Source organism: Haliotis rubra, unplaced genomic scaffold (genome assembly GCF_003918875.1).
Source record: "Haliotis rubra isolate DU_JTF1 unplaced genomic scaffold, ASM391887v1 Scf263, whole genome shotgun sequence".
Lineage (NCBI taxonomy): Eukaryota > Metazoa > Mollusca > Gastropoda > Lepetellida > Haliotidae > Haliotis > Haliotis rubra.
In genome coordinates, this window is record NW_025766703.1 from 239283 (window position 1) to 256698 (window position 17416).

Sequence of the window (17416 nt, forward strand, 5' to 3'; positions counted from 1 at the left end):
TTGCGAGACAGATATCCAAGATTGCTTCAAGGTATCGATAAAATTTCTTGTTACAAAGGCCGCATTTCAATTTCATGTTCAGTATATGCACTAAGTGACTTATAGTGACTGGGAGTGACTAAGATTTACTGAATGTAACTAAGAGTGACGGAGGGTGACTGAGGGTGACTAAGAGTGACTAAGAGTGACTGAGCGACTAAAACTGAATGGAAGACTGAAGTAACTGAAAAGTACATAAAAGGGAGTGAGTAGTTTAGTTTAACGCCGCTTTTAGCAATATTCCAGCAATATCACGGCGGGGGACACCAGAAATGGGCTTCACACGTTGTAACCATGTGTGGAATCGAACCAGGGATTTGGGCGTGAGGAGCGGGCACTTTATCCACTAGGCTACCCCACCGCCCCAGTAACTAAAAGTGAGCGAGAGTGACTAAGAATGACCGAGAGTGGCCGAATGGAACCGAGTGACTGAAAGTGACTAAAGTACTGTCGGAAATAGAAAAAAACCTGTTTTTAGACTGTTACTCTGTATCCCTAAAATTTACACAATTGCAAATAGCATATGTTGAAATAACCCACATCGGCCTAACTGGGCGTTCAGAGGGATGCGTAAATAGAGAATACTACACGAGGTCTCATTACATACGAATTATACGAAACGAGTGTCCTTCCTATGGTATCTTACCGAGCGAAAGCGAGGCCAGATAACATAGGGAGGTCACGAGTTTCGCATAATTCGTATGTAATGAGACCGAGTGTGGTATTTTATTTACTACCCACGTCTTACATGCATTAACTTGACAAAATTGCGTATTTTTGTTATTTTTGGTCTCAAACCGAAACCGGTTTCATATAGAGGTTGCGGAAGAGTTTTGTACTGTAGTACAATATTTGCATGACGTCACACTGTAATGACGTCACTGCCTTGGTAACCGACGTCACGATGCATGTCAGTTGTCATCGCCTCGTACAGCCTCCTACAGTAAACTACTCCGTAGCACCTCGTTTCTTGGTTTCCAGTTGCTTCATTCGGCTAACATCACTGGTGGAAACATTGCGTTTATGTTTTTCGACGATATAATGTCTCAGTTCGACTCACAATTAAACAGCGATACGGCAACGGTCGCAATGTTTACATTCTCACAATGCATTTAAGTTGTAGAATGAATGAATTGGCGTGTTTGTTGGGATGAAAAAATAGTTACGTCAGAATGTGTTCTAATTGAGAGGTCATCGGTTAACCAATCAAATCGTTAGAATCCCAGGTCAAGTCGTTACGACACAGGTCCACCCGATACGACACTCGTGTGACGTACGAGATTAGTATGCAACTACCCATACGTTGACCCATACGTTGACCTCGTGGGTAATACTAGGGTATCCAGAAAAGCATGTTTATTCGTAAAATCGGGCAAAACTTAGCAAAAATACGAATAGCTGCTGGAAACAATAGATCAGACTATAGATTGCAATAAGGTCGCTCAGCCAGGTATGACGACGGCCCGTTGACTCACTTGGCATGAAATGCACGTGCTGCCCACAGGCACAAGGGGTCAACTCAAAGATATTTTATGCTTTTTAATGTGTATTGAATATGTCTCTATTGATTATCTTATCTGAGCTGATATCTCAGTTCCCCAGCCCGACCCCAACCACCGTCTGCGACACCCGTCCTGCTTTTGCTTTTGAGACGACCCCTCCTACCTGTTTCTTTTGATAGTGATTGTGAGACGCCATGGTAGCTACATCCTTAATAGTTTCAGTATTAAAGATGTTATTTTATACGTCTGCTATCGTTTATAATGAAGCTAAGTTTAATTTCAAAATGATCATTTAAAAAATGCCCTTTGTAATACAATTTCATCGCACACTAATTTGGATAAAGCCATGGTCTGTTCTAAATAAGTCGCATTGGACTTAGAAAAAAAACCCGCATTGCTCATTTCTGCACTAATCTCTCCTCCACAGGGGCTTGTAACGCTAAAAACGCTATATATAGTACTAAGACCCCGTCAATGACAGTATATACCTTGATGGCAGTTTTTAGCGTTCCAAGCCCCCGTGCTCTCCTCAGTAAAATCCTTCTTTTACGTTTCCCATCTCCCTCCCACTGAGACTGTAGTTAGGTCGAACTTAGTTTAACAGATATTTCACACTTTCACATATTAACTACCTAAATTGTAGATATAAATGTGAAAAAACAGGGTTTTTTCTATTTCAGACAGTACTTTAGGATTCATTTAAAGTATACATGTGTATATGAAATTTCTCTTGATAAGATACTGTCACTTGTGGGAAGACGTATCATAATTTGCAAACATACATTGCGAAAACCGAAATCCAAACGGTCGACATTTGCTGCACACTCAGGCTCCGAGCAGGTCTATATGGATCACTGTGAAAGCAGCATGGTATAAATATCACTCCATTTGCATGATAAAGGTCTTGGTACAAAAAAACCCGAAACCATGAATATTTAAACAGAGACAAGTCTGTTGATTTTTCATTGGAACTGATAATTTCACAAATTATGCATGAATATTTGGACTGGGGATTTGGTTGCTTCCAATCAGCCATGAGCGCTAAACGCTGACATTTTATACAATTGTGGTTAGTTATATTATGCTCTGTTGTTTGTGTGTTGTTGTTGTTGTTTGTTTGTTTGTTTTGTTTGTTTTTGTTTGCTGTTTTGCGTCGAACTATTGAATACTGGGCCTCTATGGTGGTGTGCAATCTTGTGTACAGAGGGTCATACATCAGGACCGCCTCCGTGGTGTAGTGGTTAGAGTGTCCGCCCGGAGAGCGGAAGGTCGCGGGTTCGATCCCCGACCGCGTCATACCAAAAGACGTTAAAATATGGTACTTGTCGGTCCCTGCCTGGCGCTCGGCATTAATGGGTACAACAAGGACTGGTCGGCTCGGAGTCAGTATAATGTGTCTGAGTGGGGTATTCATGCTTCACTGCGGCATGGTATCTCAGTGAGCTAGCACTATAAAACCAACTTAAGTCTGGGCTAGTACAAGCAGCCGCGCATACACATACACACGCATGCACGTCGTCATATGAGCGAAATATTCTCAAGCACGACGTTAAACCCAATTTCACCTCACCTCACCTCATACATCAGAGGATTGCGGAGATTAGGTGGGTGGTAATTAATCGAATCTGGAACAGACAATCCAGTGATCAACAGCTTAAGCACCGATCTACGCAACTGGGAACCGATGACATGTGACAACCAAGTCAGCGAGCCTGACCACCCGATCCCGTTAGTCGCCTCTTACGACAAGCATATCTTCTTGTGAGACATGAACCCACACAAGTTCATTATTTTTGGCACAGTACTTTATTTGTCAGGAAAATAACACTGTGTAAACTCGAGGATAATTCCCTTTTTGTATTCGTTTTTGAGATCGCATTATTAATAGGACTCTATAGAGAAGAAATTATCATAAATAGTGCTGATAATACTTGAACTGTGTACATACTGAAGCAACAAACGATCTTAGTATTCATAACTTGTGCAAAACGTGTCACCAAGGGACGGGTTGGGAACATAAATACAAAAATGTAAAAAAATATATATTTTATTACAGAAACATGATCTGTTCAACTTTAGGTGTGATGGGAATTAGGCTTTCTGAAGTCAGTTTTAACCACATAAATAAACATGGCATATCAATGTTAACCAGTTGTTTATTACATCAGCGTTTTTCTGAAGTTCTGAACGGTAAAACATGCTGCTTCGATGCAGCAAATTAATTTAAAATGTTTCAAAAGCAAGCTACACTTGCAAATTTGAAGGAAAAAAAGGTTTGAACGCCGAAACACTGCAAACTTAATTCAAAATATAGTGAGTGAGTTTAGTTTTACGCCGGATTCAGCAATATTCCAGCTTTATGGCGGAGGTTTGTAAATAATCGGGTCTGACCAGACAATCCAGTGATCAACAGCATTAGCATCGATCTACGCAACTGGGATACGATCACATGTGTCAACCAAGTCAGCAAGCCTGACCACCCGATCCCGTTAGTCGCCTCTTACGACAAGCATGGGTTACTGAAGATCAATTCTAACCCGGATCTTCACGGGTCAGTTTAATATCCAATCCGAGCAGAATGTTTCGCAGACGTTTTCAGATCTTTGCTGCAGAAATATTATCGAGAAATTCGGTTAAAGTTCTTTTGGAATCAATCAGGAGAAATTACAAAATCGTCTAACATCTGTTTCCAGAACAGAAAAGGGGCGTTGAATAGCCTAGTGGTTCAATCGTTCGCTCGTCCGGTTCCAAGGCCCGGGTTCGATTCTACAAATGGTAAATGTCTGATGACCATTTTTCGGGTCCCCTGCCGTGATAATGCCGGAATGTGCCTAAAACGGCGTAAAACTTTACTCAGAACAGTATCAATAACTGAACAGTGTCGCGAACCGGCTAAAGTGTGTTTACAATATGAGAATGGACCCAGTCTTGTTTTGGCCATTGTAAGATAATGTCGAATACGTAGACGACTTATGACCTTATCCTCACTGCCAGGGACCCTCCTCATGGGGAACCGTGCCTTGATGGCTCCGTCCCATCGTTGCGTACCAGCGTCAGAACCAATTCTTATCGTCAATCCTTTCACACGGGTTGTTGTCTTCGACACGACCAAACCGTGTCCCCTTAATGAAAGGGACTAACACAGTTCTACCACTAACCCACCAATCAAAGCCTACGTATAAAGGAGATTTGTGATTGGTTGACCCTTAACTCACTTTTGTAAGGGGCTACTGGATTTGTGTCTGCCTTCGGGCGCTTTGGACCACACGAATGCTGGTGGCCAGGATGAAGGTCAATGTGTAGCTTCATTGTGTTACATTGTGATACATTGTGTTAACACCCGCGTGCCGTGTTATTTTGAGGTGCTATTAAAGAATAACAAGACGACTTCCTCCTAATTTTATTCTTTCACCACGGATGCTGGAAAACAGGAGATGATGTATAGGGAAATTTCAACACACATCCTGGCGCTATATATTTGGATATACTTATTTCTATAGATGTGTGCTTGTAAAATTTGGGTTTACTGTTTTCCAAAGTTAAAACATGGGGCGTGGTGGGCGAGCTGTCTAAGGCGCCAGCGAGTTTAAGGTTCCAGCGAGTTTAAGGTTCCGGGTTCGAGCCCACCTGTGACCGGGTGTGTTAAACCTTGGGGTCAACTTTGTGTGCAGACTCTTTCAGTGTTGTCACAACCCCCAGTGTACAGTACACAACCCTGTGCACTTAAAAGAACCCACGAATCCGTTGGTATATGACCAGATGGTGGCCACATGAATACGTGGAAACACCCAGTTGCGGGTACAGGAACGTGCAGTAAACTTGGACAAAGTACTGTGACTATGTGTCCCAGTCCACCCAGCAGGGAATGGGTACCTCGTAAGGATGGGAAAGCCACATTAATTTGGTGCGCCTAGTGGCTGCGTGAGTTGCAAGGTCCCCGGGGAGTTGAGATTGATAAAATACGATGTGCCGTTGAGATTTACTTCCAATGATGGAGTGAAACAACGCGCTTTGAGCATGCATGTTGATGCGATGGACTATAGCGCTATAAATACCCATATATCATTATTATTAATAATAAAATATACCTGCAAAATTTGGTTTCGTGATTGCAAACTACGTTCATGTACGAAGCAGATGTTTGAACTTTGCCCTGCAGTATTCAAAATTAAACTATGCTTGCTGTTTAACGCCGCAATCAGGAATATTATAGCTATCATAGTAATAATAATAATCGAGTCTTGACTAGACAATCCAATAATTGACATCGATCTACGGATGCGATGACATGTGTCAGTTAAGACACCGAGCCTGACCACCCGGTCCCGTTAGTCGCAACTTACGACAAACATGGGCTGGTAAAGGTCGTCTGGGTGAAACGTGTGAAGCCCCGCCGTGATTATTGCTGGAATATTGCTAAAAGCGGCGTAAAACCATACTCACTTAAGGCCAGGGTATACTTTCTCGCGTGTTCTTTTATTCCTTAGCGTAATATCTACTTATTCACACGTTATAATTAGTCCCAGAGAGACCAAAGGTAGCGATGCGTCCCATCGTAGCCTGACGTGGTGGTTTGGTGCTTATGATATCAACCACTGCATGTTTTTCGCCAGACACGATTTCTTAAGTTCGTCGTAATTCCGCGTCAACAGAAACAACGTCGACGACTTTGATAAGCTGTTGAGTGCTGTGTGTATTAACATTGTCATGCCTTATCTCATCTTGTCTATCGTCGTTTATAAAATAAGTTCGTACCCGTGAAGATCCGAGTTAGAATTGATCTTCAGAAACCCATGCTTGTCGTAAGAGGCGACAAACGGGATCCGGTGGTCAGGGTCGCCGACTTGATTGACACATTTAATCGTATCGGAGTGTGTAGATTTATGTTCATGCTGTTGATCACTGGACTGTCTTGTCTAGACTCGATTATTTACAGAATATTGGAATACTGGAATAGTGCGGCGTAAAACTGAATTATAATTATTATTATTATTAAGAATGGCACCAGCGTCGTTAAAAAACAAACAAACAATAATACAATAGGTAAGAAAACATTTTCTTGTAAATTACGATCTTGAAAGATTTTTCCACAAATTTTATGAATAAACTCTGTTGAATATAGTGTTAAATAAATCAGTTGGTATGACGTACGTATTCAGTAAAAAAAAAAAAAATAAGAATATGTAATTAACGTTTTACGTTGGTACCGCCGCCACTAAATCGAACCTTAGAAGGTCAGGGTTGAACCTTTTACTCCCAACAATACTGTGCTTTAAGTGGTGAGTGGAACCCATGATAGAAATCCCCATCGCGACAACGAGTGTTTTCACGTCCTCAATCTCTGACTGATAGACTTGTGCTTTTCATTTATCGCTTGACCGAGTCTATCTGGAAAACTCAGCATCTGTCCACGCAGATAGGACGCAGAATCAGACGCGAGCATGGTAGCGTAAACGCGCGCCGTCTTCCGGTGCGCCGTCCTTCGAGGATACTATTAGCCGGAAGATTGATATTAGCAAATTAAGCTGAGACCTGAGACGGCTTGAGTTTGAACGTGTATCCGTGGTAGCTTTTAGTAGTCAATGTAATCTTCCGTTTGTTTGAGAGAATTGTAAATAAAGTGTAATAGGTGGGACTATTTGTGAGTGAGTTAACACATAGAAACGATCTCCCCAGGCGACAGTTTCTTTCAGAAAACGCCGATTAGTGCTCTTGACTTGTCAGCAAGGAGAACCGCCAGTGCTTATGATTCTCAGCGTGAAAGAAAAAGTCGTTGGTCTTAGTTACAAGAGCATGCGTTTCCAAACAATATCATATTTGAGAGGCCGAAACACACCCGTAATCAGCATTGGCATCACTAAACAGTCACGTGCCAGTGGCTCTCGTTTTCCCCGCAGCTAATAATGGTTATTTCGTGTCATTTTATTCAGTAAACATGCTTTTAAGAGGGTTGTGTTGTCAAGTGTCTTTTCTTCAAAGAAGCTTTGCACTCAGATCGATCTACATCCCAGAATGTATTTTAACAATATCATAAAAAAACAACATAAAACGTTGCATATCAACGATGATGTCGCAAATTACTTAAAATGTCTTATTTTTTTTCGAAGCAGCACTAATGACTCTGTCTAGACAAACATGACCAGGCAGTCTAGATCTTGACTACTCAGCACAGAGCACTCCATCTTCCCTTCCGACGGTTTCGTGATGAATCACACGATGTTTATTCTGGTGCATTGTTCGTCTAACTTGTCAAATACTGTTTCCGTGTCCACTTTGTGTATCAAACGCTGTTGCAGACGAGTTTCACTACTTGTTTAGATGTGAAGCTTTTCTCCGACTGCGACGTCAGTCTCTGAACACTAAATACCTAGAATTTCCAAATTTGTCCATGTTTAGGAAACTCTTGTCTACTACCAGCATAAGCGACCTTCAAGGTCACATGCAACCAAAAAATCAAACATAATTAAAACACAGTTATCACTTATTCATGACATATAATATACATTGCTGATTATGAAAAAACCCATATAAACAAAGTAATAAGCATACAATCGCAAGTCAAGAGTGCAATATGTTGTACCTGGGTTTACTTCTGTCGAAACGAGGCACCCGGGATACCGAACCCAGTCAGAGCGGGTAGGTGTGCACTCAAGTGTAACGAGGAGTCTCATTGGCTCATTGTGTGTGTATATATAGAGATGTTGGGTTTTGTAAATACATGCTCATTTTTTGTGTATAACATTTTGCAATCAACAGACATCATAACATATCATGTGTACAAATATCAAACCTGCCTGTCTGTGTAATTACATAATGTGACAGAAACCGAACTCGGGCCATAAATCAATGCGTTTTGTTTATGGTGTATAGCCTGATAGGTGTTAAGTTCAAATTGCATGTGGTCAGTGATCGAAGTTGTGTATTGAATATTGTCATTAGCAGACAGGCAGGCAGACACATAGGTGTCAATAAAACAGACACTGAGTTTTGTCTGTGGCAACGACATATCTATATCATAGTTAGAAATTCTGTCAACGCTAAATAATGACATTTCTTTTATCTATCGAACTGAGAAAGTGACTCGGTAAGAAGAACGTGTGGTAAAATAGACAAATGAAAATATATAAACAGTTAAATCGGTAATCTACTGTCATAACATATAAAAAGCTCGCGCCTGTGAAATATCAAGAAAACATTAGGAAAATAGCTCACATCAAAGCCTTCACCGAGTATCCACCGCCGGCGAAGGTTTTCCGTCTTGAAATGTCGAACACTTCACTGGTTGACACATAGCTGAGTAGATCCAGATCCTAACAAGGTTTTTTTTTATGTAATGAGTAGATTATTTACTATTTGTTTTGATCAGACTACTCCTGCTCACGACCTTATATACAATCCGGACATCCCGCTTCCAAACTGCGCGAACCTATTTCTCTGCGCATGCGCTATGAGCGCAGCCCAGTACAGCGCAGCACAGCTGTTGAAACCACTTTTCACCCCAAGCGCTGGGGTGAATTTAGTGAATCGTTTGAACTCTGATTTCGCGGGGTTTTTTTCATCGCGTTATTTTTCAACTTTATAAGTTGAGTTTGCATTTTTGATGATTTGTATCTGTAAGTCCATACCGAAAGGTATCAGAATCTGCAAAGTTGTGTTTTACGTTGCATGTGACCTTTAAAGGTCTTTCTAAATTACTGAATCATATATGTAATGCATTTAAACAATGAAATTTTATTGTTATCTTATATCTTGCTATCATGTAAGCTGCTGTCTTGTATATTTTGTAAATGTATATACGTTTATCTCATGTACCTCCGTTAGAGGTTTCTAGAGAATGAAGAGTTTGTTTGTTGTTTGTTTGTTTGTCGGTGAAACAAACACAAAACGGCGGATGAATGGCATAATGTAACTTTACATTTACTTGTTTGTCAGTTAAACCCCACAGAAATGTGAACTGGACGAATCAAACACTAAAACTAAGCATTTACACAAAATCTTGACTTAAACGCAACTTACACAAAACGTAGCCCAGCATTTATACACAGCCTCTTCACCTGAGAACAAAACTCAATCACGGAGTCCATGTGTAAACACCTTGACTAAGCCGAACACTTACACAAAACTTTGACTAACCCGGACATTTAAACAAAACGTGACTTACCCAAACCCTTACACAAAAACCTTGACTAACCTAAATATTTGCACAAAACCTTGACTAACCCGAACATTTGCACAAAACCTTGACTAACCCAAACCCTTACACAAAACCTTGACTAACCTGAACACTTACACAAAACCTTGACTAACCTGAACACTTACACAAAACCTTGACTAACCTGAACTTTTACACAAAACTTTGACTAACCAGAACACTTACACAAAACTTTGACGATTCCGAGCAGTTACACAAAACTTTACCTCAACCAAACCCTTATACAAAACCTTGACTTAACCGAGCACTTGTACAGAACCTTGAATGAATTTAACACTAACTCAAAACCTTTACTTATGGAACACTTACACAAAATCTTCACTTAAAAACCCCACAACAAATATGACTATTTTGCAGTTATTCACCACACTACTTAACCCTTTCGCGCGTCACGGGATATCACGAGATTTCGCGTGAGCAACTTCCTGCGCGAATCGACCTGAAGGCCAGACCACCAAGGGGTAAAATGAAACCCCGTACTCCATTAAATACTGCCTACTTTGAATTTGTCCGGATGACTGAATCGTGCTGTGGAAATGCAGTTTTCGTGGTTGGGACTTACGGGTTTCCGACTATAAGGAGTGGTAAAAAGAACACCATAAAATTATTGAACTTTGGACGAATCCACCGAATCTTACCCGGAAGCTTGAGGCAAAAAAATACTTGACCTAATGGAATTTCCTTTTGGCACACGGTGACTAAAAGTGACGAACGCTGTAAAAAATCTACAAAACGGCAAACAGGCGACTCTAAACGTAGCACTGTAATATAAGCATCGTTTGGGGATTACGCACTTGACGACGAACTTAGAAGGTTGCTGAAAATGGACGCTTAAAAGGAAATTTCTGGTTATGTCCTGTTCAGCCAATTAGAGATCCTACCTGTTCAGATGGACGATCTTGATCGATATCTGTATCCGACTTCTTTTGTGAGTGAAACACTACCTGGAAAATAAGAATAAAAATAGTTTTTTTGAAGAGGAGATTTTGCTAAAATTCGGGTGACTGTGAACAAAGTGGGCGGACGATGGGCCGGGTGTGTGGGGGGTGGGGGTATGGTGGGGTTTTGTTTGAAAGTATATCAGAATGTTCTTTGAGAGATAAGATTACATTGTTTCTTTGTTTACTTTGTGGATTTGACGCCGCACTCAGCAATTTTCAAGCTATATGGATGGCGGCGGTCTGTATATAATCGAGTCTGGACCAGACAATCCATTGATCAACAGTATGAGCATTGGGATACGAGGTTTGACTGGGTTCCGTCCTATTGCGCAACTTAGTACAATAACCAGTCCAGAATTTTTTAGACCAACTCATTCAACTGGATACATAAATATTTATCAGTATTATTTGATACATCTAAGTACTTGTATATTGCAACACTACGCTCCTTATTATACCTTGCAAACACGTCGTGCAGCGTGCTCTGTCGTACAGCGAGCACTGACAAACAGAAACCTGGAAATCGTGGAAATCTCAAAACGAGGCACTGCCGCTAGAAATGTTTGGCGGTCTGGTACGGACTTGATATTATATCAATCATAATGTGCGTTACAGAACAACAATGAAAAAGCGCTAAAAAACACATAACAGGTGTAACCAGTGAGCCAGATGCATTGTGAATCATTTTACGACCTCATCAACCTGGGGCAGTCTGTGACGTCTTAGTTAAGGTCATGCTGCTTACATCTCGCCATAAAATATAGAAATACGATGTTATTAAAGTTTGAAATTAAAATTCAGTTGCAAATACTATTTTTTATGAGATAAGGAATAGGAATTCGGTGTAACCATAGTTGTTTGTGATGTCTATTTTCACTTTCACACGAGAAAATTCGGATCGGCTGAAAAGTTGGTTATTGTCTGAATAGATTAATGAGACTCATGTTTCGGTTTGGAATGGGTTGCTGAAGGTACATTCTAACCCGGACCTTCACGGGTCGTAAGGCATCAACAGACTATAATTTAGACCTGTCAACAGAGCACAGCCCAGAACTGTTACCAGAGCATATCCATTAGTCTGTCCAGAACTCCAAGATACCACAAAGCATACCAAGTCATCAGCAATGAAGAAAAGCATTTTTTTTACTATGAACTTTTTTCAGTAAAATATGTTCAAAGAGACTAAGTCTACATATCCATCAAAGCAACAGAACACAAAGGACAACCTTGAACTAACCCAAGCAAACATACCACATCCGAAGAAAAAAATAACTAAAGAGCCAAAAAGAAAAACAACAACTACAACCCAAAAAAATAATTCAGATGTTCCAGATAAAATAATGTCCATTTATAACTGTAAAACAGTTACAGCTCAGTTGAGGACGTCTTCATGAGCGATTAGTGTCAATCAAACGAAAAACTAATTTAAGCTTTACAATCGCAAAGTGTTAAAACCATACATCAGAAGAAGGGCAAGTAAAAAACCAAGCCCCCAAAAAGTAAAACCACGAAAAATAAATCAAATGTTTCATATAAAATAACAGAAAAAATAACGTACATTCCTTACAGTAAAACAACAGCCAGGGCTCTGTTAAGTACGTCTCTATCAGTGATTAGTGTCAATCAAACCAAATAAGTAATTTAACCATTACACACACCCAGTGTTTAAATCACTGCTTTGCTTCCTCATAAAAACAGGATGGTTAATCGGAGGCAAATTGGAGACTGACAAGGGAATCACGGAGGTCTGAGGCTGCCCATTAAATGATGTGCAACAGCACCTCTAGTTTATGGTAGTTGTACAATGAGCCGGAAGTCAATGCTGGCGGAGAGCGGATTTATTTCGACTTTAAACTATCTTCTTTGAAACTCGCTTTGCAATCTGTGCTTCAGGTTTGTAAACAAGAAGCAGTACACGTGCTCCCATATCTTACAATTGGTTTCAAACTGTCTTCAAAGCAATAGAAATTCCTTCGCAGCTTTTCGCGATAACAAATTCCATTGGATTTGATTTCGACAGTCATAAATCCAAAGGGAACTTTAAATTGGGATTGGTACAGGATGATTACGAACGAACCGTATGGGACTTCAAAGATTAAAAAAACTTGATTTGGACTACGGAATCTAGTTTCATTACATGGCTAGTGGTTTTTGCCCCATACAAAGTGGGACTTTTAAGTAGAAGTGTCGATTCTGTTCGTCCCATTAAATCCTATTACAAAACCAGAGGTAATTTACCGTAGATTTTGTTTAAAAGACAACACATTTTCTGGATGGGATCAGTGGAACCGACCCAGGCGTTGAAATTGGAGCATAAATTTCAAATCTTTAAAATTGCTTGGGAGGGGGTAATTAGGGGCATTTAGTCTGGTGTGTCTTTGAAGATAAACTTTTGAAGGACAAAGGTAAATGTTGTTGGAAGAATATACACACATACATACATTATATACATGTATACACTTTTCTTTCTCTCTCCGTCTTTCTATACGTATATACACGTACATGTAAACACATACATACAGACAGACAGACGGACAGAAGAAATAGTTCATACACAGACGAGAACCATCTGAGATAGAGAGAAAGAGAGAGAGAGGGGAAGTGTTACTTTTTTGGGAGAGGGACATTGATAGACAAATGAGAGACGTCTACAAAAGAGACGGAGAAGGGAGGGGGAAGGGGAAGAAGACAGAAGAGAAGCTAAGAAAGAATAGGTGAAAGTGATGAGACAGACAGCATGAGTTTAGTTTTACGCCGCATCAATACGCAATTGGCGGTCTGAAAATGACGAGTCTGTCAGTCAACCATGTCAACAGCATGAGCAACTGACCACCAATTGGGAAGCGATGATCCCGTTAGTCGCCTCGTTAGTCGCCTCTTACGACAAGCATGGGTTACTGAAGATCAATATTCTAACCCGCACCTTCACGGGTGGATGAGACAGAGAGAAGAGATGGAGGGAGATAGAGAGAGTCGTGATAATGAGAGATGACAGAGAGATTTGAAACAATGTAGGAGAGAGACATAGAGAATTAATTGGGGCACGAGTTCAGAGAAATGAGAGAAAGATGAGAATGAGCGAGTGAATATGATTTTACGCCGCTTTTAGCAATATTCCAGCAATATGACGGCGTTGAACACATGACAGTTACATCGACAGTTTAGTTGAGAGGGACAATGTCTCCAGCCACACCTCATCTACTTCAAGCAAAAATAAAACTAAATATAAACATGCTAGTAAATATACATTGCCCTTCCTTGCCTATATAATTTGAAGAAACGATACACGTGAACGCAATGCCAATTACAACACAATACAAATCTCTCTTTAAACTCTAGACATATGACATTGGATATCTCATGCTGATTTAGGGAAACGAGTGACCTGTTGGTCTCAGCGTTAATTTCTTGTCAAGAATTGCGTCCCCTAGCAATGGTAGGATGCGCTGAGCATGAGTTAGAATCCGAGATTTGCTCTGCTTACGACGTTGGTTTCACAGAATCGTACAACTGTTCGTAAGTTCCAAAGTGGTACATTTAAAAAACACTTCTTCGCTTTGAACGAATATATATGCGTGATATAAATGAAATTGTTTTCAAAGTGGCGTTAAACTAAACTCACTATAGCAGCAAGTTAGAACAGGTCTTAAGTTATTAGAAACCGTCCCTACGGTATACATATCGATGTAATCTTTGCTAAGATAAAACATGGAATTCCTCACATCAAAGGCTTTTTCTTCACGAGGAGTGATTGTTGCCGGAAGTGAGACTGCGCCGAAATGAAGAATTAATGACAGTACCGGGCTCAATGATTAACAGTGCAGCAGCAAAAATGACTTAAAACGAGGCAATTTGCCTCCGCTTCGCAATTCATCACGCCCCTGTAGGGGATGGAAAGACGAATACGATGGTGTCACCTCGCTATTGTTGAGATAATATTTGTGTAATGGGTTTGACCAAAGCGAACATTTTGCACCCACCAGCCTCGCGCGGACCCGAAAATAGACAGAAATTAAACCGAGCATTTTCACATGAAACGAGAAATTTAAATCGACCTTTGTGTGAATTTTGTTATGTACTTTAATTAATTTGATGCCGAGGTAATCAATTACATGTCAGTTTCTTGTCGAGATGGCGATGACAACGACGTGAAATGTGCCGCAACGTGATTGGATGAAGGTGCGGGGAACCATTGCGGCATCGACGTTGGGGGCCTGGCTACGTGGGTTTGAGACTGGTGGTATGATCAACGCTGTCGGGAACAGTTAGCCCTCGTTATATGGCTCTTAGGATACACACTGGTGGGTTAGTGGGTTGGGTGGTTTAAAATTGGGTAGGGGTGAGTTTTGTTGGTTGGAGTCGGAAATCGGTAGGGGTGTATGGAACGGGATGTCGGAATGGGTTCAAGAGGCAGGTTTAGGGGGTTGGTGGTGGGTTGGGTTGGTTTGAGACGGCTTTTGTTGGCAATGAGCGTTGGAATGGGTTTACCGAGGTTGGGCTAAAACTGTTGGGTGGGTTTGTTGGAATTGGGCATTATAGTTTTGCTGGAACTGGGTTCAGGCGGTTGGTATCGGTTGGTTGCCTGGGCCCCATTTCCCAAAGCTCTCTTAGCGCTACGACTATCCTAAGTCAATGTTACAATATAGGAGGTAGGGTGATACACAGAAAGTTACGAGATCCTAGGCTTACGAGACCGTTGTGAAACGGGGCCATGGAGTCGGTTTATCCGGGTGGGGTAGAGGTGGGTTGATTGAGTCGGAATCAAGTGGCGGCATGTGTGGGTGGGGTGTGGGTTTAGAATCGGGTTTAGCGTGTGGGGTGAGTGGGAGCGGGGAGACGATGTGCTGGTGAGAGACGCGGGTTCGTAAGCGAAATCTTCAGAAAGGGTTCAGTCTTGCATCAGCAGCAAAATACTCGAAGACATGGAATCGACCTAGCAAGTAACGAACAGTTCCAGAAAGGATTTTGCTCTCAATATAGATTAAGCCGAACAAAAAAGTGTTTTAAGTTAATTTTCAATTGAACTTGATTTAAACTGAAGTGCAACACAAATTTTACATGTGGGTTAATTTTATCTAATATTTGATTTTCAAATGAAATGTTTTGAGTGAATCACATCAGTGAATGTTTCGACTTGATATCATTTAAAGAAATATAACTTGATTTAAAGGTTTTTAAAAATATGAAAACTACACAACGGCTACGGGTATTTCAGACCTAAATTCTTGGAAGGTCAATCAACTTGATTTTTCGGCACAAATCTAAATTCTAAATTTGGTAGAGGTCATGTTTATGCAAATTCATTTCTTACCCTTTCCTTCGCTAAATTACAAATTAATTCAGGCACATATTACTTCTTTAAAAAACCTGTTGCAGCAATGAGTGCTGGTTAACTACACAGATATAATTCAATTTTCTTTCAAAATTTCAGTAATATAAAAGCAAACTCGGAAAACATTATTTTGTGTTATTTTTTATCCTGAACGTCTGTGTGTAACGGTATGCTCTGTCTCAGCCTCGTACACAATGCTGAAATATACATCTGACAGCCAAAACATCAAATTGTCCATCACCATCTCTCATGTATTCAGAATACAAAATATGTCAAAAATATTAAACCTGTTCAAAAGGGCACACATGAACATCAAAAGTTCAAATTATGCCATTCAAAACCCACTTTGTTTATCTTTACTCGGCAAATTAATGTGTCTTTCGAATACTTAATACTTTCGAACTGACATTAAGAAATATACTGAAAATGAGCCGCGAGCCACTGACAAATTGTTGATGGGATAGACTCGACTGAAATTACATTTAAGTCAGTCTTGAAGGAAGATTATTTAAAACGTGTTATCCCACAGCAAGCTGGCCTTCTAATTGGACCCGAGGAAGTGATAGTATTCATTACACGATGCCGAGGTTTCGTAGTTATTGCATTGTCTGGTGAACTTGATAGCATGCAGTAGAATCTATCGTGTTTCTTAAATAAATCTCTGTGCATTCTGAACAGCGAGCGTTGTCATTTGAAACACTCAAGCTTTGTGACGCCAACCGTTCGGGAAATCTCTACAGGTATATACATTAAGCTTGAATGTGAAGTGTTATGGAACTGTTTGTAATTGAACGCCGGACTCAGAAATATTCTAACTAAATCATGGCGATTAGTAAATAAAGATGTGGACCAGAAAATCCAGTGGTGGACATCGTGAGCACCAGCCTACCGAAATACAACACGATGACGTGCAGTCAGCCAGCTGACCAACCGATCCAGTTAGTAGCCTCTTACGAAAACATAGTCCCGTCTTACGACAAGCATAGTCCCCTCTTACGACAAGCATGGTCCCCTCTTACGACAAGCATGGTCCCCTCTTACGACAAGCATGGTCCCCTCTTACGACAAGCATGGTCCCTCTTACGACAAGCATGGTCCCCTCTTACGACAAGCATGGTCCCCTCTTACGACAAGCATGGTCCCTCTTACGACAAGCATGGTCCCTCTTACGACAAGCATGGTCCCCTCTTACGACAAGCATAGTCCCCTCTTACGACAAGCATGGTCCCCTCTTACGACAAGCATGGTCCCCTTTACGATCTTAAGCATAGTCCCCTCTTACGACAAGCATAGTCCCTCTTACGACAAGCATGGTCCCCTCTTAAGCACAGTCCCCTCTTACGACAAGCATAGTCCCCTCTTACGACTAGACTACGACAAGCATGGTCCC

The 17416-nt window shown here is 40.9% G+C and overlaps 1 protein-coding gene across 1 annotated transcript in view; it reads right to left on the reverse strand.

Moving 5' to 3' along the window:
- Positions 1–17416, reverse strand: part of LOC124280255 (sex peptide receptor-like) — a 128988-nt gene that overhangs the window by 69203 nt on the left and 42369 nt on the right. The window contains exon 2 of the mRNA XM_046716149.1: positions 10635–10697. The gene's annotated coding sequence lies outside the window, so the exon portion shown is untranslated. The remainder of the gene's footprint in view (positions 1–10634; positions 10698–17416) is intronic.